The following is a 27,779-nucleotide window of genomic DNA, read 5'->3' as shown; positions in this document are numbered from 1 at the left end:
ATCAAAAACCTCTGGATGAATAGAAATACATGACAAAATATACACTTGTTTCTAATATGATGTGAATGCGGGTGGGAATAAAGATTTGTGAATAACAATGAAGGGGTGGGATCTTTGAACAATAGACTAATAGACTAAGATGAAAAATAAGTATGGTGTGATGATCATCTCCCTTGCCTGTCCAATCAGAGTTAGTATTTTTACGATATTGCAACATTAATGGGTGGTACATAAAATTTGAAGAGTATAATTGAGGTAGACTTAGTTAGTCAGACGGAGATTTGCTGAATGCTGCAGAGCTTGATATGCTGTCTGAGTGACAAGAGAAGCTGATGAAGAATTGAGTGCAGAACCATTTACTTTAACTAATTAATTTAGAAGAAGATCGCACGAGAATCTCGAGGAGGAAGAGAGTGTCAGTGAGGGGTGCTACGCAAGCGTCCGTGTTAGAGAGGTCATCTAATCTGTCCTGATTCCTGTCCTGAAGCCTTTGTCGCATGGTCTTTCCTGGGGGACCCTTCCCAGCTCCTTGGCCAGGGGGTTGGTTTTCACACCATCTAGGTAATTATACTTTCATGAATGTGCAAATGTACTTTTCTCCCTATCCTCTCCTTTCTAAGCAATGTCATTGCAGAGTATGATATATTTGTTTGATTGATTGATTGATTAATTGAATCTTCTTTCCTATGAGTGACGGAGACTGTACTGTACGTTGAAAGTGGTTCACATGAAATTAATTTATATAAAGACTTAAAATTATACTGAGTCTGTGGTCATTTCATTGCAAAGACAAATCATTTGTCTCATTTCACCATCAACTAGTTCAACTAATGGTCCATTGACCACAGGAAAGAACTTTTTTATCAGTGAAAAGATTAGTTGAGAACGAGAGGTCACTAATCTTGAAATGGTATGAATCATAAAAAACTTTGACTCCAGCGGTTAGTACCAGGCTGTGTGTGTAGGTGTGTTTATGGGCCCAGGTCAGTATATGGTATTGGAGTATCTGTTGCTGGCTCACCGCTGGATCAGTTTTCTGGTAGCAGAGCTATAGTTATTATTGACTAGTTTGGTGATAAGTATTGATTTTTGATTATTGATTTATGTTTAACAAAAAGAGTTAGTGTCCCGTTTTATGTTGTCCGGAAAAATCCCAGGGGGAATGAATAGCGGGTGGTGATAGAAGCCATACTGCAGTGAGGTTACTCGTCTATTGGAATAGTACTGAGAAGCTACGCAGGACTGACAGTGTTAAATGAGGGACTATTTCGTGTAAAAGTTGAGTGTGAGTGATAGCAAAAAGGGTTTGCTGGTGAAACTTTGGTCTTATATCACCTAGAAAGGGTAACACTGAAGGAGTAACAGGTTCTCTTGAGCTTGAATGAAGGGTAAACACTCGCAGTAGAAGAGGAGAAATTTTGAGTCTCCAGAAAAAGTCGGTAATCTATCCTTTGGTTTTAGTGGAACAGGCAGAGTAGCAAATGTTTTTGTGTTGTTACTGACGAAATTCAGTTGAGGAAAAGTAAAAAGAAATACGTTTTCGTATTACCTTGTGAAGGAAGGGTCAGTAGCCAGAGTTGCACTGACGTCACAAAGAGCCAAGCTGGGATCGTTTGAAACAGCGGGCGTGTGACTGACGCGAATTGTAAAGGAGGGGTCAGTACTAGGCAGCAGAACTGACGACATCGAAAAAAAAGGCCCCGCTGGCATTGGTCAGACCACGAGCTTGAGCCGCAAGCTGATTGGGTGATTGGATGAAAGCTGTTTTTAGATTGGTTGGTGAAAATTTTTATGGTTGATTCTCATTTGCCTTTTGGTGTGAGTCACCCTGACAGAAAAGCTCGAGGATTTGCAGATTATTGTTTTATGTATTGAGTGTCCAGAATGTATGGAGAAAAGAGAAAAATGTCATTTATAAAGAAGATTAAGAATTTCTTTAAGAAAGATAAGCCTGTATTAACTAGAGAGCGAATTCCTATTCCACCACCAAAAATGCCTCCTTCATTTATGATGATGGAGAGAGGATATCATAAGTGTGTATGGATGGAGAATTGGATAGAGTACATGAAAGGTGATGGTATTTTAGCTTTTTCAGAACATGGTACGTTTAATGGGAGAATTCTTCAGAATTTTAGAATGTGGGTGAATGATTTAGATTCGAGACCTAGGATGACGCAGTACAAGGCATTAGAAGAATGGGAGACTGAATTATATGACCGAGAGAAAAACAGGAGTGGAAGATACATGGATCATTTCCCTAGGTATTTGCGTGAGTCACGTGAGGGACAGATGAAGCAATGGAGAAGAGCAATGGTATCGGAAGGTTTATATCCAGTGTTAATGGCTGAGGAACAGTCTGGGGCAAGTGTAAAGAAGAAATTAAACAAATGAAAGTGACTGGTTATGGTGAATCAGATGATGAATTAATTGAGGACATTTTAACTAAAAACCCTCCACCGTATCAGTAAGGACCCAGTAGAGTCACCCCGAGTGCACCAGTCCTGGGAACACCCTTGATTCCACAGATTTTACATGATCCCTCAGTTAATAGGGTACTTCATGATAAAGAAAAGGAAGCGTTGAATAAAAACAGAGAGGAGTTAATACAGAAAATAAGCCAATTAAATTTAAACCCTGAAGCATTGATAATACCCGTAACTATAGGTCCTGTTGTTCCATTGTATGGAGACAAGGTAAATTGCCCAAAACCACAAGCTGTAACAACTTATTTGAATAGTCCTAGAAAAGAAATTGTAATAACGGATGACCAAGCCAGTGAGGGTGATTCATTAATTTAATTAATGGATCTGCCGATAACGGAATCGGTAAATGAAACCCCAAAAAAGAGTTACACCTAGTAGTTCAAAAGAAGAAAGGTCAGTGATATCCTCAGGAGTCAGAAGTGCAACAGCGGTAACTCCAGAAGATCTAGAGAGATGGGCACAGGGAATAGAAAAACAGAGCTCACCCCCAAAGATTTTGGATATTTACAAACTGAAAGTGGAATTGGAAGAAACGATAGCTGGAAATGTGGGAATAGATAGATTAAACACTTATAATGAAGAAAAGTTGTTGTTTATATGTAGGAGTATAACTGGAAATGCAAGATTGTTTCATTTAGAAATTGACAGAACTTGCCTCTGAAAAGGGGATAGACATAGAGAGATCAAAACTGCTACAGAAACCATATCGAGTGGAGTTTACTGACAAAGATTTAGAAAATATGAATGTGTCTGGAAAGAAGTTACAAGTAAAGGAGTTGATAAATATCTTGCAAAAATGGGGAGATATTGACAAGTGAAGGACAAGGTGGACAAAGAAGAAGGAGGAAGCACAGGCAAAAGAAGTGTCTACTGCATATATGTTAAAAGAGTCAGGGAAAGTAGAGAGATTGTGCCCTATGAGAGACGTACCTGGAGGTAGATATGTTCATGTTCCATGGAGTCGACAAGATATTTTGTAATTTACAAATGATTTCCCTAAACTGAGAGAGAAACCAGTTGAATGGTATAAACAGATTGAAAGGTTTGTGAATGTTTCAAAGGTTTTTTTGAAAGACTTGGATGGTCTGTTTGACATAGTGGTACCTGCTGATTTATGGACAGAATGTAAGATCACAGTTGATTGGGCAAGTGACGAGTATCCAAGAGACTCAAAAACAGGAGCACCCTCAGATGATGTGGTGAAGAAATATCACGAAGTAATTACTTTCTTGAAAGGGAAAATTCCTCCTAAAGAAACAGATTAGGTAAAAATAGATAGAACAACCCAAGAGCCGAATTAATCTGTTCATACGTATTATGAACGACTGTTGCATGTGTTTTTGAGAACATTGGAGATAAGGATATGGGTCATTTTGTGTATCGGTTTGTGTACGGTCTAAAACCAGAAATTAGTCAGATGATTCAACAGCATATGTTGTGTTGGCAGGGAAAGCCCATAGATGATATTCTAAAATACGCGAAGTATCGTGGGGATGATATTAAGGCACGGCATAAAAAGCTAAAAGAGAAAATGATGTGGCCACAAGTGATATTGGCAGAACAACAGGAACTTAAATTAAATAGACTGATGGTCAGATGAAAGAATAGAATCAGAATTATAATGTGGCGAGTGGTGGTAAATCAAGAGGACGAATGAGTAGAGAGGATGCAAAGAGGAAACTTCCTTGTCATGGGTGCGGAAAGCTTGGACATTGGAAAAAAGAGTGTAAGAATATTCAGCATAATAATGGGCCAAACCAAAATTTAAATCCACAGACGCAGAATGAGGAGGTTATGAATCAGCCGCAGCAGGTAGTTAATCCGCAGTGTCAGGTGCCACCTGCCCCTATGCCAAATTTTGTGAACAACCCAAAGTACAGTGCGGACGCCGGATTTCCAGGAAGTGGTAAGAAAAATTCTGTGATTTCACAATACCTTTTGCAGAATAACTTTGAAAGTGAGAACGAGCAATGACGGTGCTTGAGGGAGAGGAAGAGGAGTGCGTACTTGGTGCATCCTTGCGGGTAGATCAGTCAGGTCCATTTAATATGGGAAAGTGAAAGGCAATAATATCACTTTTCTATTGGATACTGGTGCTACCCGTTATACTGTGAGAACAGCAGACATTCCAAACCTACCCCTCTCGGGAGAAGCAATCCAAGTAGTCGGAGTCTCGAACCAACAGATTAGGACCCCAATTACAGAACCTATGAAGGTGCATATTGGAAATTTTAAAGACATGCACAGATTTGTAGTCTGTCATTCTAGTCCAGTGAATTTACTAGGAAGAGATCTGTTGTGCAAAATAAACTGAACAATTTCTTGCACACCGGATGGTGTTGCTCCTCAAACCCGTGATGAGGATATCGTATACAACATAATGCTTGCAAAACAAGGCACAGAGATTCATAATGACAAAAGATGACTTACCAGAAGAGCTGAAAACAACTGTGAATCCAGAAGTATGGGATTTCACTGGAAAATAAATAGGGCTAATGGCAAATGTAGACCCAGTGAAAGTGACTGTGAAAGAAGGTGCAGTTTACCCCAACACCCGACAATATAAAATGAGTCCGAAGTCAAAGCAGGAGTAGCTTCCGAGATTGACGGAATGATTAAACAAGGCATCTTAAAAGAGATAATGAGCAGTCCTTGTAATTCACCTATAATAGGTCTTAAAAAGCCTAGTGGAAAGTACCCGATAGTACAGGATTTAAGAAAGATTAACAAAATTGTAGTGCCTTGTTGTCCTGTAGTACCAAATCCAGCAGTGATTTTGTATCAGATACCCTGGAATGCAGGACGATTTACAGTAATTGATTTGTGTCAAGCATTTTTCACCATTGCTTTACATCCAGACAGCCAGGATCTTTTTTCTTTTAAATTTGAGGATTGTATCTGGGCATGGAACCGAGTTCCTCAAGGGTATACAGAAAGTCCTTCAATTTTCAATAAGATTTTGAAAAAGTGCCTAGAGAAGTTAATTATGCCCAGAAATTCAGTCTTAGTGCAGTATATCTATTACTTACTTGTGGCATCGAAATCCAGAGAAGACTGTGTTACTGATTCAATTGCATTACTGAATCATTTGGCTGACGGAGGACACCAGGTGTCTCCAGAGAAATTGCAATTTTGCCGAACAGGAGCTAAATACCTGGGTCACTAGATAGAAAGAGGAGTGAGGAAAGTGACCCCTGAAAGAATTAAAATAATAAAGCAAATGCAGTTACCACAGACACAAAGAGAGACCAGAATGTTTCTCAGAGTGGTGGGATATTTTCGACAGTGGATTGTAAGTTTTTCCTTACCTGGAAAACCATTGATTCAGATGACACCGAAAAGAGTGAAAGATCCAATAGTCTGGGATGATGAAAGTGTGGAAGCATTTGTAAAGTTACGAAATTGTTTATGTGAGGCCCCTGCCCTAGGTATGCCTGATTACACAAAATAATTTGCTCTGTTCTGTTGTGAGAGAGAGGGTTGTGCGCTTTCAGTCTTAGAGATATGGATTAACCTGACGATCAGGCACATATTTCTCAGCTACTTTGGATCCTGTGGCTTCAGCATTACCTGGCTGCTTAAAAGCAGTAGCTGCTACCTGTATGAGTCTGGAGCAAAGTGATGGGATATCCAGTAAAGTCTATGTTCTACATTCAGTTGAGATATTGTTAACAAGAACTCAAACACATCATCTTACCCCTAGTCGGAAGACTAAGTATGAAAGAATAATTTTGGGAGCAGAAAATGTGACCGTAATCAGGTGTACAATGGTGAATCCAGCTACTTCATTACAAGATTCATGTTGTGAAGAAGTGAGAAATGAAGCAGATCATGATTGTTTAGATGTGACAGAAATGTGCACTAAGCCCTGTCCTGATATACAGGAAGAGCCTCTGAAAGAACCCGACCATGAACTATTTGTAGATGGCTCTTGTTTGAGGCTTGAGAAAGGAGGACTGAGTGCAGCGTATGCTGTTTGCAAAATATCTGGGGTCATTGAAGCATCCTGTTTACCGGGAGTCAAGTCTGCACAAGTAGCCGAATTGATAGCTTTAATAAAAGCATGCAAAATTGGGAAAGTGACCATATTTACTGATAGCCAATATGATTACGGGGTTGTGCATGACTTTGGCCAGCTTTGGATGCAGAGCAAATTTCTGACTTCTTCAGGGTCCCCCATTCGAAATAGGAAATTTGTAAAGGAACTACTGGAAGCAATACAATTGCCAACAGAAATAGCAGTGGTCAAGTGCGCTGCTCACCAGTCAGGCAAAGACTATGTGGCGGCTGGTAATTGATACGCTGACCAGATTGCTCAATACTGTGCGAGCAATAATATGACAATAAACAAGAAAATTGAAACAAGTGGAATCAGCTGCCAACTTATGCTATTCTCAGCTTTCGAAACATGGGATGAGGTGAGACAGTTGCAGAATGAGGTAGAAGTAAGTGAAAAGGAAAAGTGGATAAAATCAGGCTGTGAAAGGAGAGCAGAAGATGACGTGTGGGTGTAGCCTGATGGCAGACCAGTCATGCCAGGCTGCTTACTTTCTCGAATGATAAGAATGTACCATGGAGACACTCATGTAGGCAGGGACGCTATGATCAGACTATTTAGACAAGATTTGTATAATCCAAGGTTTAGGGTAGTCGCAAAAAGTCTTTGCCAGAGATGTTTAGTTTGCCAACAAATAAATCCAGGCAGGAAGACGGTGGTCAGTTGGGGAAAAATTTGAAAAAGACAGAAGGACCATTCATAAGATTACAGCTTGACTTCATATAGTTACCACCATGTAGGGGAATGAAGTACGCCCTTGTCATAGTATGTTTGTTTTCATGATGGGTGGAGGCATACCCTGCTAAGAGAAATGACAGTATAACAGTTGCAAAATTATTGTTAAGAGAGTTGATTCAACGCTTTGGTATCCCAGAAACTTTGGAATCAGACAGAGGACCTCATTTTAATAATGAAATAATTTGATTAATCAGTGAAGCATTCAAGATTGAACGAAAACTGCACTGTGCATACCGTCCAGAGGCTTCTGGAGTGGTCGAACAATTGACTGGCACAATCAAGTCAAGACTGGCTAAGGTGTGTGCATGCACATCAATGAGTTGTCCAGACGCATTGCCTCTTGTATTGATGGGACTCAGAAGTATTCCTGACAGAAACACAGGATGGGAGGATCACTGAGACAAGCATTTATACCAGGGCATAAATTGCTGAATATATCTGATGATCTGGTATTAGACTATTGCAAAGGATTGGCTGACCTAGTGCATTCTGTCTCTCACCAGGGTGGAGAAGACGCAGTTGCTTGGCAGCCAGATCAGGCACATGATTTGAATCCTGGAGACTGGGTGGCAGTGAAGAAGCACACCAGAAAGTTGTGCCTAGCACCCAGGCGTGATGATCCACGGCAGGTCATACTGGTCGCTACTACAGCAGGGAAGTGTGCAGGTTTGCCAAATTGGATTCATGCAAGCCACACAAAAAGGGTTCCAGCCCCTGCTGAAAAGAGACCGCAACTGGCACAAACAGTTGAGCCTGCTGAAGGTTGTGCAGTCGAAGAATCTAGAGTAACAGATTCTGAAGAGGCTGACAAAGAACAACCGAGCACAAGATAGGAGGACTGGATACCAGTGGTTGATATACCTGAGGTGATTATTCAAACAAGAAGCAGAACCAGATTAGAAAGACAGGAAACTAGAAAGGACCAGATAGGTGTAGAAGACCAAGCTTAGGAAGAGGTGAATAAAGCTACTGAAGACCCTGAGCAGGACCAGACAGGGAAAGAAGAAACATACTCAGGCATGCAGGGACAGACAGGTATAGAAGAACACGTTCAGGCAGCAGAAGAACCAATTGTGGTAAGACCTGAACAAGACCAGTTAGGTGAAGAAGAACGAGTTTGGGGGGAAAAAGAGCAATTTGAAATAAGGCCCCAACAGGAACAGATAGAGGAAGAAGAACATATTCAGGCAGATGAAGCCGCAAAAGCAAGACCTGAACAAGGACAGATAGAGAGGGACTCTGAAGACGAGTAAAATCAGATTGTGCCATAACATAACAAGAATAAAAGAGCTCTTGAGAGAGACAAAGAAGGTGAAAGTGCAGTGCAAGTTTAAAGGGTCAGAAAAGGAGATAACTGGCCAGGTGGAGTCAAAAGGTTAATATATAATTTGAGGAAAACAACTGAAAATCCTGAACAAGTGAATGAAGTTATGAGTCAGTCTGAGCAGTCAACTGTGAAAAACACTCGAAGAAGTCCGAGACTAAGAGTCTTGAACAATAAATTCAAGGCTCCTGAATGGACATACGTGATTCTAGAAGAATTTGAGAATCTAGATTTAAAGAGACAGACGAAGAAGTAAATACTGAACAGATTGACAAAGGGAAAGTGAGGCCTCCTTGAAGTAACAAACAAATAAAATTCATAAAGTAAAGTAAAGAAAAGAAGAGGAATCTTCTTAGACTAAAATGGTTGAAGACAGGGTTGCTGAAAGACCAAAACGAAACTGTGCAAAGAGATGCTGTAGGGCTTGCATATGTAGCATTATATTAGTGGTCATAGTCTGGCTTTTTCTAACAATAGCAGTTCCTTATCTTATAATAGCAGACAAGAAGAATGACACAGATACTAATGAAAATATAGCTAACATGAAAGGAAATCGAGTAGAATTAGACGCAGCAGATGAGATAGATTTACATCATACAGTAACAGATAATGACACATCTTTAAACGTATTCACACAATGGAAATTAGTGATTGTTATGTTTGTATGAAATTACCAGCTTCAGTAGCAGAAGGAGTCACATACCATCATTTACCATTAACATATGATATGTCATGTAGCATACTGACAAGTTTATTCTATAGAACCGGAAATCTTCAATATTACTATTCAAACTTAAATGTAGTATTTCCAGAAATTCCTATTCGAAAGAATATGAATCCAGTGCTTAGTAGTCTAGATGCACAGTTTATGGGTGAATTTTTCTTAACTATGAAGTCAGTAGATATAGCAAAGGCACACAAGAATACCCTAACTTGCTCATTACGTGAAGAAGAGAAAGTGTTTTTGAATTTAGTTGAAGAGAGGAGACAGGATTTCCAAAGAAAGGCTACAGCACAGAAAACCCATATGCCAAAATGGGGTGAGAAAGAGGGAATTTATACTGCTGGCAAAGCTCATGCTGCAATGTCCCTAGATTTTGTAAAGACAGGAAAAACCTGCCTCCATAGATTAAAGACAGACTATAAAAATGTTTTTATTGGTTCCATTGAATGTGAACATAACTTCCTAATTCTAGGAGGTTGGGGACTAAAAGGGGGAACAGATCCAGTAATTCCTGGTGTTTCCTACGTGCATGGGAATAATGCTTATTATAAGCTACCTGCACTGTGGTACAGTAGTTGCTACTTCGGAATAGTATTTCCAAAGATATATCATGTAAAAAGAATCACTGGAAGCAATGAAAAAACTAATGAACGGAGAAAGAGAACTCGTTTTTCAGAAATAATAGGTGACATATTTGGTGCATTGATACCTTCAGTGGGAGTCATTCTGAATCTGCATAGACTTTTTCAACTGTCAACAGTAGTTGATCGTCTATCGACTGATACTGCTGGAGGTTTCTTGATGATTAGTACAGAAATGGTTGCAATTAGGTCTATGTTTTTACAAAATCGACTTGCGCTTGATATATTATTAGCAAAAGAAGGCGGAGTCTGTAAAATGTTGAAAGTGCAACATTGTTGCACTTACATACCGGATAAAAGTACAGAAATTAGAGGATATATAAAGAATATTACAAAACTTCAAGAAGAATTGAAACCACTGGAGGTTGACAGTGTATGGGAAAGACTAACAAAAGGTGTTTCTTCAATAGGGACGTGGTTTACTAACCTTGGGAAAGGTATTATAGGTCAAATAGTATTTTCATTATTTGGTATAACAATAATAGTCTTAGCAATAATGATATGGTGCAAATGGTGCAAAAAGGAAAGGGAAATATGAAGTAAATGGAAAGGGAAAGAAAAGAAAATATAAAGAGATACAGCTAGAAGAGATGAAAGGAGAATTATATAAAAGAATTAAAGATTTGAAAATTGATGATGAGGACAAGAATGAAAAGAGTGGAAAGGGAATTGAGATGTGCTAAAGTTGGCATCTGATTGGGATGGGTGATTTTGTGATGGCTCAAAAATACCATCAGAGAGGGGATTGATGGAGCAAAGACTCATAGAAAAGAGACTTGCTCGGAAGCAATCCACTCATTTAACTTCTAACATTGTATTAACCATGTACTGTGTAAATTAATACGCTCAACATTGAACATAAAAGACAGAGAAGCTTGCTTACGTGTTTTACTAATAAGTAAATCGAGCAAAATCCTAAAATGGCTAGTAACGGAAAATCTTTATTGCGCATGCATCAACTGCATCTACGCAGTATGACGAGCTGTCGCTTGGAGGGAATTTCTTGTGCTTGCGCAGACACTTTTAAAATGGCTGCATGAAAGCTCACATGCTTGCCATCTGCTCTGCCGAAAATAAACCAAGCTATTTTACTAACGCTAATGCGGAGAATGCATTAATAAGTAAATGGGGTTAGAGTAGAGATAGGTGGCATACAGTGAAACCATTTATTCTTGAGTTTAATATTTTTCTTTCTGATTCTTTTATTAGTGTGCATTTGGGCCTCTCGTACGAGTCTAGAGTCTGTTAACCAATTGACCTACGCGCATGCTTAGTGGGAATGAGCAGGACGCAGTCCAAATACACAAGAGATACGTACCCTGGGAACAAGAATCGAAAACCTCTGGATGAATAGAAATACATGATCAAATGTACACTTTTTCTAATATGATGTGAATACGGATGGGAATAAAGATTTGTGAATAAAAATTAAGGGGTGGAATATTTGAACAATGGACTAATAGACTAAGAGAAAAAATAAGTATGGTGTGATGATCCTCCCCCCCTTGCCTGTCCAATCAGAGTTAGTATTTTTAAGATATTGAAACATTAATGGGTGGTACATAAAGTTTGAAGAGTATAATTGAGGTAGACTTAGTTAGTTAGTCAGACGGAGATTTTCTGAATGCTGCAGAGCTTGGGATGCTGTCTGAGTGACGAGAGATGCTGATGAAGAATCGAGTGCAGAACCATTTACTTTAACTATTTAATTTAGAAGAAGATCGCGGAAGAATCTCGAGGAGGAAGAGAGTTTCAGAGAGGGGTGCTACGCAAGCGTCCGTGTTAGAGAGGTCATCTAACCTGCCCTGATTCCTGTCCTGAAGCCTTTGTCGCCTGATCTTTCGCGGGGGACCCTTCCCAGCTCCTTGGTCAGGGGGTTGGTTTTCACACCATCCTAGGTAATTATACTTTCATGAATGTGCAAATGTCCTTTTCTCCCTATCCTCTCCTTTCTAAGCAATGTCATTGCATAGTATGATATATTTGTTTGATTGATTGATTAATTGAATCTTCCTTCCTATGAGTGACGGAGACTGTACTATACTTTGAAAGTGGTTCACATGAAATTAATTTAGATAAAGACTTAAAATTATCCTGAGTCTGTGGTCATTTCATTGCAAAGAGAAATAATTTGTCTCATTTCACCATCAACTAGTTCAACTAATGGTCCATTGACCAGAGGAAAGAACTTTTTGATCAGTGAAAAGATTAGTTGAGAACGAGAGGTAACTAATCTTGAAATGGTATGAATCATAAAAAACTTTGGGGCATATTATCAAGACATGTCCTTCACATCTAACATGGGCTTCAATTGGAATTCCATAGAGCATATTATCAAGCCCATTATCGCCGTTTTAGCGGCAGTTTTCTGCCGCTAAAGCGGCGATAATTTTATCGCCTGTCTTGATAATATGCCCCTTTGACTCCAGCAGTTAGTATCAGGCTGTGTGTGGAGGTGTGTTTATGGGCCCAGGTGAGTATATGGTATTGGAGTATCTGTTGCTGGCTCACCACTGGATCACAGGGACAGAGGTACAAAAGGAGGACCAGAGGTGTAGAAAGCGACAGACAGATTGCTATAAATAGGGAGTTAGAAATAGATAGGGGCAGTGGTTGAAATGGATAAGACAGATAGATAGATAGATAGATAGATAGATAGATAGACAGACAGACAGACAGACAGACAGACAGACAGACAGACAGACAGACAGACAGACAGACAGACAGACAGATAGATAGATAGATAGATAGATAGATAGATAGATAGATAGATAGATAGATAGATAGATAGATAGATAGATAGATAGATAGATAGATAGATAGATAGATAGATAGATAGATAGATAGATAGATAGATAGATTAGATAGATAGATAGATAGATAGATAGATAGATAGATAGATAGATAGATAGATAGATAGATAGATAGATAGATAGATAGATAGATAGATAGATAGATAGATAGATAGATAGATAGATAGATAGACAATTTCCAGGCACACACTTTCCAAAAAACCGTCCATGTGGATGGCCTGATGAGCAGCCTGCAGTCGGAGGCACACCAACTTATCTAGGCCCAGGTACCACTTCACCAGCTGCAGCACGGGTAGCTACGACCTCGATTGTGTTACCCTGTATCTTACACCTTACACCGCCAGCTTTGAGCTGCAGAAGGAGGGGGCCTTATAGCACACTTTCCCCATAACAGGCCGAACACTGGGGAAAGCTTTCAGTCTCCTCTTTGATGCTGTCAAGCAGTCTCTGCAACAGCAAGCGTTGGGGGGGCTCACATCAACATATTGCGATGCTTAGGGCGCCTCGTGGCCACTGATTCCTAAAGGGGAAGGGGGGTCATCACAGACATCGCCCACTCCAAACAGTATTTAGGTGTGGCAGAGCCCACTATACCCATTGCTCTAAACAGGGGTGTAGCTTCGGGCGGGGGGGAGGGGTAACACCTCCTTGTAAATGTATTATTTAGTAAATAGTTGGGTAAAGGAGAATACAGTCGTGCAGTCGCAGCCGGCATGGCTCGCGCGTGAGGGGGCCACATGGGGAGGGAGGTTACATGGGGGGATTAATTTAAGAATAATTTTGCAAACAAAAAGTTAACTTACCTTTCCGCCGGCCGAGTCCTGCATCTTCATTGCTCCTGCTTTCCTGCCTGTGAGAAGTTGGCCTGGTATATACTGTCCACTAGTTATAGTGGGCACCTTGCACCAGTCCAAACAACCCCTTATTGATGATAGGTTAAAGACAACCCTTATTAAAAGCTATCCTAGTGGTAGCTATGGAGAGCAGCCTTCAGGCTAAATCTTGAAGGAATGTAAAGCAGCTTGTTTTACCAGTCTATAATCTCTTGAATGGCTAAATGAAAGGCACCCACACCAGGTATATATATAAAATATATGTATTTATTACTAAACACATCCTCCTAGTCTCTTTATGAGACTAGAGGTCAAAACACATAAGTTACACTTCAATATTCACAGTAAAATAGCAAAAATACACGTCAGGCCCTAGGGGAAAGCCAAACCATATACTAAAATATTTATTTATTTATTTATTTATTTATTTTTAACATTTCATAAAGCGCGAACAAATGCCCGCAGGCGTCTCGGCGCTGTACTATGTAAACTCCCCTTTACTTGGCTTCTAGCTCTTAGAGGTTAAACAACCATGTTTTCAACATTTTCCTGAATAACAGGAGATTTGGGCTAGATCTAATGGATTGTGGCAGTGTGTTCCACAGTTTCGGGGCAGCCACCAGGAAACGTCTGTCTCCCCAATTGACTAGTCTGGTCCGAGGTATCACTATATCGTTCAGTTTGGCTGAACGAAGTGGTCGAGGAGGGCAGTACGGAATAAGCCGCTCTTTCAGGAATTGGGGGCCTTGCGAGTGTAGTGATTTATAAACTATACATAATGTCTTAAATTTAATTCTATTCCTGATAGGGAGCCAATGAAGGCTTCTCAAAGTGTCAGTTATGGGTTCAAACTTAGGAATACCCAAGAGGAGTCTGGCCGCCGCATTCTGCACTGTCTGCATTTTCTTAATGACTCTGGTTTGGGCGTTGATGAACAGGCCATTGCAATAATCCAATGCAGACAGGACTAGGGCACTTACTAAAGTCTTGCCTACACTCTTGGGAAGAAACGGAAGGATCTTTTTTACCAGGCGTAGTTTATAAAACGCTATAGAGGCCGTCTGATTTGCGTGAATCATAAAATTCAGTTTATCGTCAAAAATGACGCCTAAATTTCTCACCTTTGTGGTCGGTTTAGGCAGGGCTCCAAAAGATAGCGGCCACCATATCGAGGACCAGTTAGGATTGAGAGGGCCAAAGGTTAACACCTCGGTTTTGTCAGAGTTCAGCTTCAAACAGTTTGCTGACATCCACTGTCCGATAGCCTGCATACCTGCTCTGAAACTCTCCGCTACTGTTTCCCCATCGTCTCTGACAGACAGGATCAACTGGGTGTCATCCGCATAAGAGGTAAGGTTCATCCCATGTGCTTTGATCGTCTTAGCAAGGTCCGACACGTAGATGTTAAATAGTGTCGGACTGAGGGATGAACCTTGAGGCACCCCACATGGCAGGGACAGCTCTGCTGACGTGAATTGTCCCATGACGACTGCCTGTGATCTATCCGCCAGGAATGATGTTAGTAGTTTTTTCGCTAGGCCTCGCACGCCCATGCCTTCAACATGATCGACCAAGATCTTATGGTCGACCCTGTCGAAGGCGGCCGATAAATCTAAAAGCACTAACAGTGCTGAGCCTCCTTGATCTCGTATTAGACAAATGTCATCCGCTACTTTGATCAAAGCCGTTTCTGTTCCATGAAACTTGCGGAATCCAAATTGGGTATCATCGAGCCGATGGTTTTGCTCGATAAATTCCGCAAGTTGAACGTTCATAGCCTTTTCTACTATTTTGGCTAGAAACGGAAGGTTGGCTATAGGCCTGTAATTTTTTAACTCTGTTTTATTCAGGCCAGCTTTTTTCAAAAGTGGCTTTAGCAAGGTCTTTTTTAAAGGGGAAGGAAAGATACCTGTGCGGAACAGCAGGTTACAGATTTGAGTTATAACTGGCACCACTGTGTCCAGTAATGGGAGAAGAGTTTTCACGGGACAGGGATCTAGGGCTGAGCCGGACTTAATGGATTTGATAATGTCCTCAGTTTGTTTTTCAACGATTTCCGCAAACTGTGGGAGGATATTTCCAATATGTGATGTTGGCATGTTATCTATCTTTTGAGTATCAGTAGAGTTGAACACTGAGAAGATGTCATTCACTTTTGTGAAGAAGAAGGATGCTAGTGAGTCACAGACACTTTGTGAACAAGGGGGATTTAAATCAGGAACCCCTCCTGCAAGCTGTTTAGTTATGTTGTAGAGATTTTTATTAGAGTTTTTGGCATTTTCAATTTGCTCGCTGTAGTACTTTTTTTTGGCCTCTAGGATCAGAAGTTTATACTGAATTTGGAGCTTTTTATACATATGTTTGCTTTCATCGTCATAATTTTTCCTCCAGTGTCTTTCTTTAGTTCTACATAGTTGCTTATGTTCTCGAAGTTCTTTTGTGTACCAAGGTGCTGAGGGGGTGCTTCTGTTACTGGACATTCGTTTGACTGGTACTAATTTATTAGTAGCCTGGTCCAGCCAAACTTGATATTGGTTTATGGCTATTTCGGGATCAGTAGACAGGATGGGCTTAGAATTATCTAATGCTACCTTAAGGTTCGGAATATTAATATCTTTCCATACCTTAAAGGTTTCCTGTCTGGGAGTGGGTATTTTAACAGTGGAGGTATCGCTAATTTCTATAGTACTAAGTACCAGATGATGGTCAGTCCAAGTCATTGGGAGGACGTCAGTAATTAGGAGATTATCTAAATTGGTATATATTCCATCTAATGTATGCCCAGCGTTGTGGGTAGGTCCTGTCACCAGTTGTGATAGGCCAAAGACCTCCATTGCCGACTGTAGGGATATAGTATCATTATCCTCATTACAGTCCAGATGGAAATTAAAATCTCCTAGTAATGTTATGGATTTCTCAATTGCAGATGTTTCTAAAATAGTGGCTAATTCTGTGAGAAATCCCAGCCGAGTTTCTGGTCGTCTATATAATAGTATGCCTCTGAAATTATAGGAGGGCGATAAATAGATATTAAAGTGAAGCGCCTCACATGTAGTAGTGGGTATTGCCTTGATGTGGATTTTAAGGGTGTCTCGTGCAATGATTGCTATCCCACCTCCTCTTTTGTTAATTCTGTCCAGCCTATATACTTTAAATCCCTTTGGGACAGCTATAACAAGATCTGGGTCCGATGTTTTATCCATCCAGGTCTCTGTCAGGAACATTATATCGATGTTCCTGTCCAGAAGCAAATCAGCAATTTCTTGCCTGTGTTTAGCCAACGAGCGGACGTTAATAAGGTACTAGATACTCTCCCCTGAGGCGGAAGCCGGGGGTTCTACTCTATCCCTTGTGATATTACTGGGCGAGTTTTTTAACATTTGTATATATCTTAATTGCTAGATTTTATTCTGCATACTATCGCGCTTAGTGAGGACAAGATCTGTCAAGCACCGAGGCGCGCTCCTCTCACCTTTTCCTCCCGCCGTGGGCGATCAGGGGCTGACGACGCGGGGGAAAGGCGCCATCTTGGAGGGAGAAAGGGTTGGCGGTCCAGTGGCAGGACGCCTCCCACCCTCCCGGATACTTAAGCAGTAAGTGTCCGTCGCTCTGCGTACTAGATACTCTCCCCTGAGGCGGAAGCCGGGGGTTCTACTCTATCCCTTGTGATATTACTGGGCGAGTTTTTTAACATTTGTATATATCTTAATTGCTAGATTTTATTCTGCATACTATCGCGCTTAGTGAGGACAAGATCTGTCAAGCACCGAGGCGCGCTCCTCTCACCTTTTCCTCCCGCCGTGGCCGATCAGGGGCTGACGACGCGGGGCAAAGGCACCATCTTGGAGGGAGAAAGGGTTGGCGGTCCAGTGGCAGGACGCCTCCCACCCTCCCGGATACTTAAGCAGTAAGTGTCCGTCGCTCTGCGTACTAGATACTCTCCCCTGAGGCGGAAGCCGGGGGTTCTACTCTATCCCTTGTGATATTACTGGGCGAGTTTTTTAACATTTGTATATATCTTAATTGCTAGATTTTATTCTGCATACTATCGCGCTTAGTGAGGACAAGATCTGTCAAGCACCGAGGCGCGCTCCTCTCACCTTTTCCTCCCGCCGTGGCCGATCAGGGGCTGACGACGCGGGGCAAAGGCGCCATCTTGGAGGGAGAAAGGGTTGGCGGTCCAGTGGCAGGACGCCTCCCACCCTCCTCGACACAGTATAAAAACATGGGGTCTTTCCGTCCGCGCAGCGGGCGGGCGCAGCGGGCGCGCCGGCGGCGCGCCGAAGGTGCGCCATAGGCAAGCCCGTCTGCGCCCGTCCGCGCCAGACACGGGCCTAGGGCCGCCACCCCTGGCCCTACTGATTCAGCCCGCCCGCCACCTTACACTCGTTCCTCACTAATCGACCTACGTCCACGAGCCATGGAAGGATGTATTAGACACAGTCCGGAATCCATATTCCCCAAGACGATCCTGAATTGTGAGCACTGTCAGATGGCCATCCCCCTTTTAAATAAATTGGTGGAAAATGACTATCAAAAGCAGGTAACACAATTTTTTATAACTGCCCTTTTTTTATAACTTCCCTTATTAAAATAGTGGTATAGGAACCACGACTTAACTAGACACGAGGCCTAGAGCCTGTAGAATTGCTGGAACCACCCAAGGTAATGACACAGGGGACCCACGGAAGCCGTGTGCAGTGTGAGAACACAGCCGCAAGCTCTCGTTAGCTTCTATGGGGAAAGTCGCGGTTAGATTTTTAAAGATTAGGGACACTCAGAAATGAGGTAGGACCAAACCCTTTTGGACTTAGGAAGTTCTAGTGTCAACACCCACGGGAGCACCGGAGTACTCAAGTTACCTCACCCAGAAAACCCGGGAGCATAGGTGTCTTTTGGTGTCGGGTCGCGTCGTCATTTTCAAGGGGAGCTGGCAAAGAAGTGCTGCTGCCGGGAAGATGCGAAGTGTCCGAAGAAATCCAAGCCTGGATCAAAGTCGAGAAGAACCTGAAAGCAGAGGGGACAGAGTCTGGGTCACTTGCTAGTGACCAGGGGCACGATAGACGAATGCCCATCGATGTCGGGTGTTTCAGGTGAAGAAGGTGAAGCTTGACTCTTCAGCCATGAGGACCAGGAGGCGTCGAGGATGACCAGGAGCTGGATTCGAGCTGTCCCACAAAGGATGTCGAGTGCTGCAGCGTCGGTGCCCGGATTGGAGACAACAAGCCCTGGCAACAGCAACCCACGCAGAAAGGAGAAAGATGCTTCGGTGCAGACCAGCAAGGTCTGAGGGACGCATCACTTGGTGGGGAGTCAGGGCACGTCTGGAGCAACCAGGGAAGCCCAAGGAAAATCAAAGTTACAATCACAGGGACCCACCAGTCGACGGACCAGGGATCGCGAAGGGACCTCAAGAAGAATCACAAAATGGTGGCCCACGGGTCACTCGGGGTGACTAGGTCAACAATCTTCAGTGGATTCTCTGCTCGAGGTAGGGGCTACAGGTAACCCAAAGCACGACTTCAAGAGACGTCGAGAAGTCAATGCACTTGCAAATGTGCACGGTGACCAGTAGTTCCGGTTCCACGTTACTCACGAGGGCTGCGGGTCTCAGCTTTGCTGGGGACTCGGGTCGGCCTCTGAAAAGTCTGGAAATCCTCTTCCAGTGTTGCAAAGTCTTCAGCGTCCGGCGGGAGCTTCGGAGATGCAGACCGGCAATTGCTTCGTTGGTGCCTGCCAAGCAGGGGAGTCACTTCTTGACCCCAAGGGAGATGTCTTCCATCCTCTAGTCTTGAGTAGAGAGTCGAAGTTCCAGGATTCAGTTGCAGAGTTTCATCCAGGTATATCTAAAGTCCTGTTGCCAGGGGTTCCTTACTTATACCTAAGGAAGGGGCTGGACTAACTCAGGGGACCCACCTATGGGAAGGTTTGGAAAGAGGGGTGGCTACACCCATTTCCTTTGTCCAGTTTCACACCAGAACAGGGGATAGAAGCCCATGAACCGGTTTGAGCTGGACTATGCACAGGGACACCAAATGTGCCCCCAGTGCAGGACTTCAAAGCACTCTGAGAGTGCTCCCACCCAGCCCCAATACACATCAGCCTGTCTGGGAGGTGGTTACACCTCCCTGTGACAGGAAACCTATTGTCCAGGCCTCCCCTGCCGGAGTTTCGGTCAGCAGCAGGAGGCCAGACCCGTGTCTGTGGCTGCAGCATCCATTTTGTGATGCCAGGGCTCTTTTAAGTTTGTACCGGTATACCAGTGCTGTCATGTCTCTCCCTCTAGAAGGGAGGGATCATATTTCCACATCAGGAACTGGTGTGGGGGTATGATTCCAAGGTGTTTAACACCAAACACAACATGTTTCTGTGCAGCCAGTCCAAAGTTAGCATTACCCGTTAGATATAATGCACTTAGGAGTATATGGTCAGGCTGCACTACTGACAACCCCGGAAGATAGATTCCGAAGGCTGTAGAGGGGCTCAGCTCATGCCTGGGCACCCTCTCACATATAACCAAGCACCCTGCCTTCAGGATTGATAAATGCAAAAACAACAGTTGATGGACAGAATGCAGAACAATGTCATACATTCACCCCAGTACAGAGATCTGGGCCTAAAACCATTGTTATTTTGCTCACCATGCCATTCCAGTTTGAACCCAGCCATATGCAAATCAGTATTGACCCTGTGCCTCATGGGAACAGTCCAGCCCGAACTGCCAAGCCAGGTCCTCCCTGGACTGGAAACAAGCATCCTAGGCCCGGTTTCAGAGTTTCACCCCTCTTCAGCCAGGATAGCTTGATTCCAGTGGCATAGAGAGCATGGGACCCACATCTGGGCATACCCGTCCCACTTGGGGTGACAAATGCAAAAACAACAGTTGATGGACAGAATGCAGAACAATGTCATACATTCACCCCAGTACAGAGATCTGGGCCAGACGTGGGTCCCTTTCTCACTTTGCCACTGGATTCAAGCTAGCCTGGCTGATGACGGCTGATTAGCCAGAAACCAGTCCCAGGATACTTGTTTCTGGTCCAGGGAAGACATGGCTTGGCAGTTCAGGCTGGACTGTTCCCATGAGGCACAGGGTCAGACTGATTTGCATATGGCCATGTCTGAACTGGGGTGGCGGAGTGAGCTAATGAATGATGATGGATTAAACCCAGATCAGTTGACTGGGGGTGAGTGCTTACAATCTTCAACACTCCGTCCATCATCCCCTTTGGTTTTGCTTTGTTGGCCCTAAGTTGGCAGGGGACGACCAGACATGGGTCCCTTGCTCACTCTGCCACTGGATTCAAGCTAGCCTGGCTGATGACGGCCGATTAGCCAGAAACCGGTCCCAGGATGCTTGTTTCCGGTCCAGGGAAGACATGGCTTGGCAGTTCGGACTGGACTATTCCCATGAGGCACAGGGTCAGACTGATTTGCATATGGCCATGTCTGAACTGGGGTGGCGGAGTGAGCTAATGAGTGATGATGGATTAAACCCAGATCAGTTGACTAGGGGTGAGTGCTTGCAATGTTCAACACTCCATCCATCATCCCCTTTGGTTTTGCTTTGTTCGCCCTAAGTTGGCAGGTTATGCCCAGACGTGGGTCCCTTGCTCACTTTGCCACTGGATTCAAGCTAGCCTGGCTTATGACGGCTGATTAGCCAGAAACCGGTCCCAGGATGCTTGTTTACGGTCCAGGGAAGACATGGCTTGGCAGTTCGGGCTGGACTGTTCACATGAGGCACAGGGTCAGACTGATTTGCATATGGCCATGTCTGAACTGGAGTGGCGAAGTGAGCTAATGAATGATGATGGATTAAACCCAGATCAGTTGACTGGGGTGAGTGCTTGCAATGTTCAACACTCCATCCATCATCCCCTTTGGTTTTGCTTCAGGATTGATAAGGCCTGCCATAGGGGTGACTGATAGGTTTCTATGTGCAATGATAGGTGAGATATAGTGAATCTATATCTCAGTAAGGGGTGCATGCACCACCTTACCCAGGCTGCAGTAGCAGACCTGTGGTGTCATTTTGGAGGGCTTTCCAGGGGTGGCATAATACATGCTTCAACCCCTGGTAGGCCTCTGGGGTACCTATGCCCTGGGTACATAGTATACCATATACTAGGGAATTATAAGGGCACCTCAGAATTCAATCTGTGATGTACCTAAGGTACATGCAATCAATTTAGAGAGGAAGCAGCTAGGCTGGGGTCCTGAATAGCAGGGCCCCAGCCAGACTAAAGTCGAAAAACAGTGTTACAGCAGCAAAAAGTGGCGGTAACCATGTGAAGGAGATCCTACTCTCCTACACGTTCTCTGGCAGGAACAGGAAGCAGGCAGCCAGGCTCCCTCTCCTAGGCCAATCACAACGCTGCAAGCAGTGCTGTGATTGGTCCGGACACCGCCCAGCCAGCGGCTTATGGGGAGGCCATTTTCCCCAGGCAGAAGTGCAGAGTGCGCATGGCTGGTTTAGGCGGCTCCAGAGGGCTGACCAAACATTTTTTGCGCATGTGGGAATGGGCACACCACTCCTCCCCGGCCCTGGTTGCAGTTCAGCACTGCACACCCTCCCGCCCGCAGCCAAACATAAAATGGTAATAAAAGGAAGTTATTACCATTTTATGTTTCTGCTACTCGCAGTGTGAGAAAGAAGTGGGGCGACGCTCCTCCGCCCTAGTGGAGGAGCCGGCCCTGATATGATAAGGTGTTTGTCAGATTTCACTGAGATTTTTAAATACTCACTCAGACAAAAACACACACAACACTCATATGTTTTTAGGGTCTTAAAACATAGATATATATCAAAATACTGTGTTTTAACTACCCCTCACAATCCGCACTGCTTTCTCTTTCCACTGGTCCCTAAGTCCACTCATGCGCTGCTTCTCACATAATAGTTAACATGATATGCAAGCGTGATTGTCGGAATATCTGCAGCTTGCACCCCCTAGTCTAACTGACCAAGCTACGTTCCTGATTCTAAGACCATCAGTTCGAATTTTGTTTCATGGCACCATATGAAAAACAACGAGCAGCTCAGTCTTTGCTTATGTTCTTAGGTCGAGCCTAGAGCAGCGCGCAGCACTGCTCTAGGAGATGACCTTTAGAAATTGGCCAGCTCTTTTAAAGCACTCGTGCTTGTGCTGGCATCCACCTTGCGGGAGCGAGCAGCGGCGCGCAGGAGCCATCTGTTTTCAATTAGCGTGGCCGCGAGCGCTTATCACAGTCATTTAATATCCTATGTCGTGGTCCCCTCTCTCCCCCGCCCATCGCTGCCTGTTAATTTTAGTGCTTCGTGCCCATCGCTGCGGGTTCCCATTTATTTTACAAACATATTCCACTGCTGAGAGTCACCCAGTCTGTGCTTGTTCCCAATGCCTTTCTTTATCTCTCTGGTTATATACGAAAAAAAAGCTAGCAACATAAGCATTAAAATGAGCTTTTGGAGAATTGTTATACTGGCTATATTACGTGTAACGTTTGATGGGTCCAAGGAATGCTGAGCGACGATTGAAATCTGTGGGACAATAATGAGATGAGAATTTAAGTTTATTTTTACTGTTTATTATGGCATCTTTGTATGTAACTGTAGTTCACCCGTATTGTTTTGTGTTAAATTAGTTGCAGAGCGCACTAAGACCCATTTGGCAAGGCCCGTGCTTAATTAAAACTTTTAAATGAAGAGACATCTTTACACTTTAGGTACAAAAAAGAACCGGTGTCCTGTGTTTTTTAGTGTTCAATGTATAAATGAGATTTATTAATAATAATAATAATAATAATAATAGGCACATTTATAAAGCGCATGGTTACACTCGGCCAGTGTGTCCCCGCGCTGCGGTGCACACTGCCCTGATTGCTACACCCTAACCTGGCCAGTCCTGACTATCCCGGGGGCAAAAGATGCGTTTTCAAATTTTTCTTGAAGGTGCCCTCCAAGGCCTCCACCCGGAGGCTCAAGGGGAGTTTGTTCCATTGCTGTGCAGCCAAAAAATGAAAAGAGCGTCCACCCATCCTTGCTCTCTTAATAGCAGGAACGCACACCAGGCCCGTCCCTCCTGATCTAAGTTGGCGTATTGGGACATAAGGAGTGAGTAGATCAGACAAATAGGATGGAGTCGTCCCTTGAATAATACGGCGGCAGACGCACAGTGCCTTGAACAAGACTCTCTCTCTTATCGGCAGCCAATGGAGGGAAGCCAACGCCACCTTCGAGGAGGCCCTCCTCGGGCGCATAAGAACCAGATGAGCTGCTGCGTTCTGCACACCCTGGAGTCTTTGCATACATTTAGCCGTTGCACCCAGGTACAGAATATTGTCATAATCAAGGCGCGATGTCACCAGGGCATGAACTATGGTCTTCCTGGTTGCAGTAGGCAGCATATCCAGGGTTTTATGAAGGCCCCTCAGGACTCCAAAACAGGCGCCTGCCACCCGCCTGGTATGGTACTCAAAGGAGAGCTTTGTGTCCAGCCACACGCCCAGGTTCTTTGCCTGAGCGCAGGGCGTAGGGGTGGATCCCAAGCTCTGGGGCCACCAAGCCGATGACCACACCGACGGGGCTCTCCCCACCACAAGCACCTCGGTCTTATCGCCATTCAATTTCAGGCAGTTGTTAGCCATCCATGATACCAGCTCTTGCAAGCATGCCACAAAATTGGATGCTGCCGTATCCTGTGCCTGTGTCAGGGAGACCACCAATTGAGTGTCATCGGCATAGGACACAATTCTGATCCCAAATCCGTCAGCAATCTCCGCTAATGGAGCCACATAAAGATTGAACAGGGTCAGGCTCAGGGTCGATCCCTGCGGCACCCGCTGTTTCAGTTTGATGACTTTAGAATAGTGGGAGCCCTGCCTCACCTGAAAACTGCGCTCCGACAAAAATGATTTCATCCAGCTCAATACACTGCCAGACACACCTCCTTTCCTCAGACATTGCACCAGAGTGTGATGGGCAACAGAGTCAAAGGACCATTCAAAGAAATATAAAAGAGCTATTATAAATGTCCAAGCATTGACAGTTACTGTATGCACAGTTATGCAAACAAAGCATTATTCTATTTAATTTCACAGTGATACCTCTGAAACAAGGGAAAAGTCAGAAAATGAAAACACTCCCCACATGAAATATTACTCTAATCACAAAGAGCATGCAAACAAACCCGACCCCCCTCACAAGAATTCCTTTCACCCTTTATCCTCCTTCCTCTATCTGTGCATCTATACAGATATGCACGTATCCGTCCATCCTTTCACCTTTCCATCCACTCATCAACATCTATATAACCATTCTTTCATCCACCATCAATATATTCATGTGTCCATTCATCCTTTAACCCATTCATCTATTCACTCGTCTCCATCTGACCATTCACCCTTTCATCTGTCGAACCTTCCATCCAACCAATCATCCATCTATCCATCCATTCATTCCCCTACATCCTAGCTTTCATCTTTTTTCTTTCCTTTAATGTCTCCTCCCTTTCTTTGCTTTTTCTTTTTTACCTTTCCCTCTAATGTTTATTTGTTTCTGTTTGTTCCTCTCTCGTTTTTCCCCCTACTTCACTTATTTTTAGGTCTTTCCGAAGACAGCATGCATGCCCTGTAGCTGCAACAGATATTGAGTACAAGGGGCTTAGAGCTCGCCCACTGCTTACCATTCCTTAGCTTAATTGTCAATTTTTTGCCGCCTCCTAACTGCTCATGCTGTGATTGAGGTACTGTTTTCTTCTTTCCCTGTCTTCCTTGCTGCTCCTTCGTCTCTCACCTCCTTGTCCATGTTGTTGCTTCAATAGCTTTTAGATAGGTGAGACCTATTGGCTTTGCCAATGCTTGTTATTTTAGGAGAAGGTGGTGTAGACATTTGGGCTAAAAAAAGAGGGCTTCCCATACTCGGAACCGAAGAGCATGCCCCGCAGCAGCGCCCCCTAGGAGGCCTGCGCGGTGCCTCGCACCTCCTCCTTGAGCCCACCTCCGACAGCCCGCCCGCCCGGTTGGAAGCAGGGCCCGGGCAGCGCCGATCCATTCCTGGGCTCCCCCAGCCGCCCTCAACCTGCTCCACGGTGACTAACTAACTTTAGAAGGCCGTGGGCGATACCATGAGCCATCAATCCGAAAGGGGTGGTCTGGATTTAGCAGCATCGCCTGCTGACACGCAGCTTTATTTAGTTGACCTTTCTGAGATATGAAAGCTGGTTAGAACAAGCACGCTCTAGCAAAGTCAAAGGTCAGAAGTTATGTTTTGAGATTCTAAGATGGCTTTTCACCAAGAAAGGCTGTACATATGCTGAATGCACCTAAGAAAAGCACATCTAAGCACGCATTGATTAGAACTAACAGATGCTGCTGATAAGAATACTCATTCTAATAATACCACTGCAAACAGCTATAAAATAATTTGAAGAATAATAACACGCGTCATAGCCCGCTGCCGAGGGCAACAATGGTTGTTAAAGGCCCAGATCCCAAGAAGCTGGGCCTATAACGAAAGTGAGGGCCTTTAACAACCGTTATGGCCCGATGCATTAGTGCTAACAGACTATTAGAACATTTCAACCACTGGGCGTAGAATGTTATAAATGAAATAAACAGAAAGACAAACATTTTAATGTTGGAGCAGAAGGTCTGTACAAAGCCATTAATGGCACTGAGTACTCCATTGTCTTCAATGGAGCTCGCGACATTCCAATGTAATATTCCTATTATTAATCATAATAATAATTTAGGACTATAGATGGGTAATGGTGACTAACAAGGATGTTTTTCACCTCGGAGTTCTCAGTGACATCACACAGGCAACGTAAGCAAAGCTCGAGTTGCCTATGACGTCACTCAGACCCCAAGTTGAATAAAATCATCAAATATTTTAAGTATGGCCCCTAAAATAGTATGACCCCTAAAATGATCTGCTCCTAGTTTTTTCAGCAGCCACGGCCCATTTAAAGCACTGGCTACACGTCAGCCTTGTGGGTGTCAGGAATGTACTAATCTAAAGTAACTGGATGGTAGTAACCAGATCACATGATTGGTGTGAAAGGAATGACCCTGGGCCTGGGCTGGACAGCCCAGGTGGGAAAGACATTCCTGCAAATCCTCTCACGCATGCACTGATCATACCCACTGGACTCTCACATGCACTCCTGGCCTTACAGGAGTACATTCAAACTTCACACAGGTGTACAGTGAGGGACGAATTAAAAACACAGGCCTGGGCTTCCAACCCCACACAGTTACACTAGAGACATGAAAGCTTGTCAAGGAGAAGGTAAGCAGCAAACGGGACATTCACAGATGTCAATTTAATGAAATACCTGAGGTGGCGGGCAAAGTGACATCAGACATCTAGCGGTCCCCGATGACATCACAGCACTAGTCCCTCAGCTGTGTCTCAACTGGGACTCAAAAGGTTAAAGGTCTCAAATGAGTGCATGCTCTAAGAGCTCAGAACCCACCCCCTTTTATAAAAGGCGTGTCCTTGAAACTAACAGTGTAATCTAATACATGTGTATTAGAATCACAAATTCATAAATGGAGCTTTCTTAATAAAGAGACATCCTGGAATCAGAAATCAATAAAGTTATAGAGTTAACCCAGTAAATGTAAAATCCGAGTAGTGTAACACATTCAAATGATGAACTTTCGCTGTCAGGTTAGCCCCTTTGAATTAGGGAGTGAACACCACCCATGTAAAAATATGACATGACGATTCCCACACATAATCAGTGCTTAATTTGAGCCAGTGGTTTCCAGTGCTGGGCACCCGTGCCTACTTGTCAACACCAGCACTTATGACAGTCTACCACATGGTGGTGCTGTTTGTCTAATTTAGAAAGGAACTCAACAACAGTTGTTTAATACATTTAAAATGACTAATACCTGCCACCAAAGCGATTCTTGTTGCTTTGGGCAGGGCATAAGTCCTAAAAAAAGAAGTGGGGGGACGCTGACGTCACAACACGAAGTGACGTCACGAAAGGTGGCTTGCACCATCAGACTCATTGCCTCCCCTCGCTCACCCCTTATTTGCAATTGCATCAGAGAAGCCAGCGCGTGAGCAGCGTTCTGAATGAGCTCCGATCTCGCCCCAGAGAGGCCAAAGAGTGAATGTGTGGCTCCATTTGCTCCAGTTATCGAGCTCCCGGTAAAATAAGTGGGGGG

The 27,779-nt window shown here is 43.8% G+C and overlaps 1 long non-coding RNA gene across 2 annotated transcripts in view; it reads right to left on the bottom strand.

Annotated features, from left to right (window-relative positions):
• The window catches only part of LOC146863824 (uncharacterized), a 343,641-nt gene extending 317,970 nt beyond the window's left edge, over positions 1-25,671 (bottom strand). For both annotated transcript variants that reach the window (XR_014976568.1, XR_014976567.1), the window contains exon 1: positions 25,280-25,671. This is a non-coding gene — a long non-coding RNA (uncharacterized LOC146863824). The remainder of the gene's footprint in view (positions 1-25,279) is intronic.
• Positions 25,672-27,779: the final 2,108 nt, after the last annotated feature.

This window comes from Triturus cristatus, chromosome 2_1, assembly GCF_964204655.1.
Source record: "Triturus cristatus chromosome 2_1, aTriCri1.1, whole genome shotgun sequence".
Taxonomy (NCBI): Eukaryota; Metazoa; Chordata; class Amphibia; order Caudata; family Salamandridae; genus Triturus; species Triturus cristatus.
This window is presented reverse-complemented; position numbering and strand designations above follow the sequence as displayed.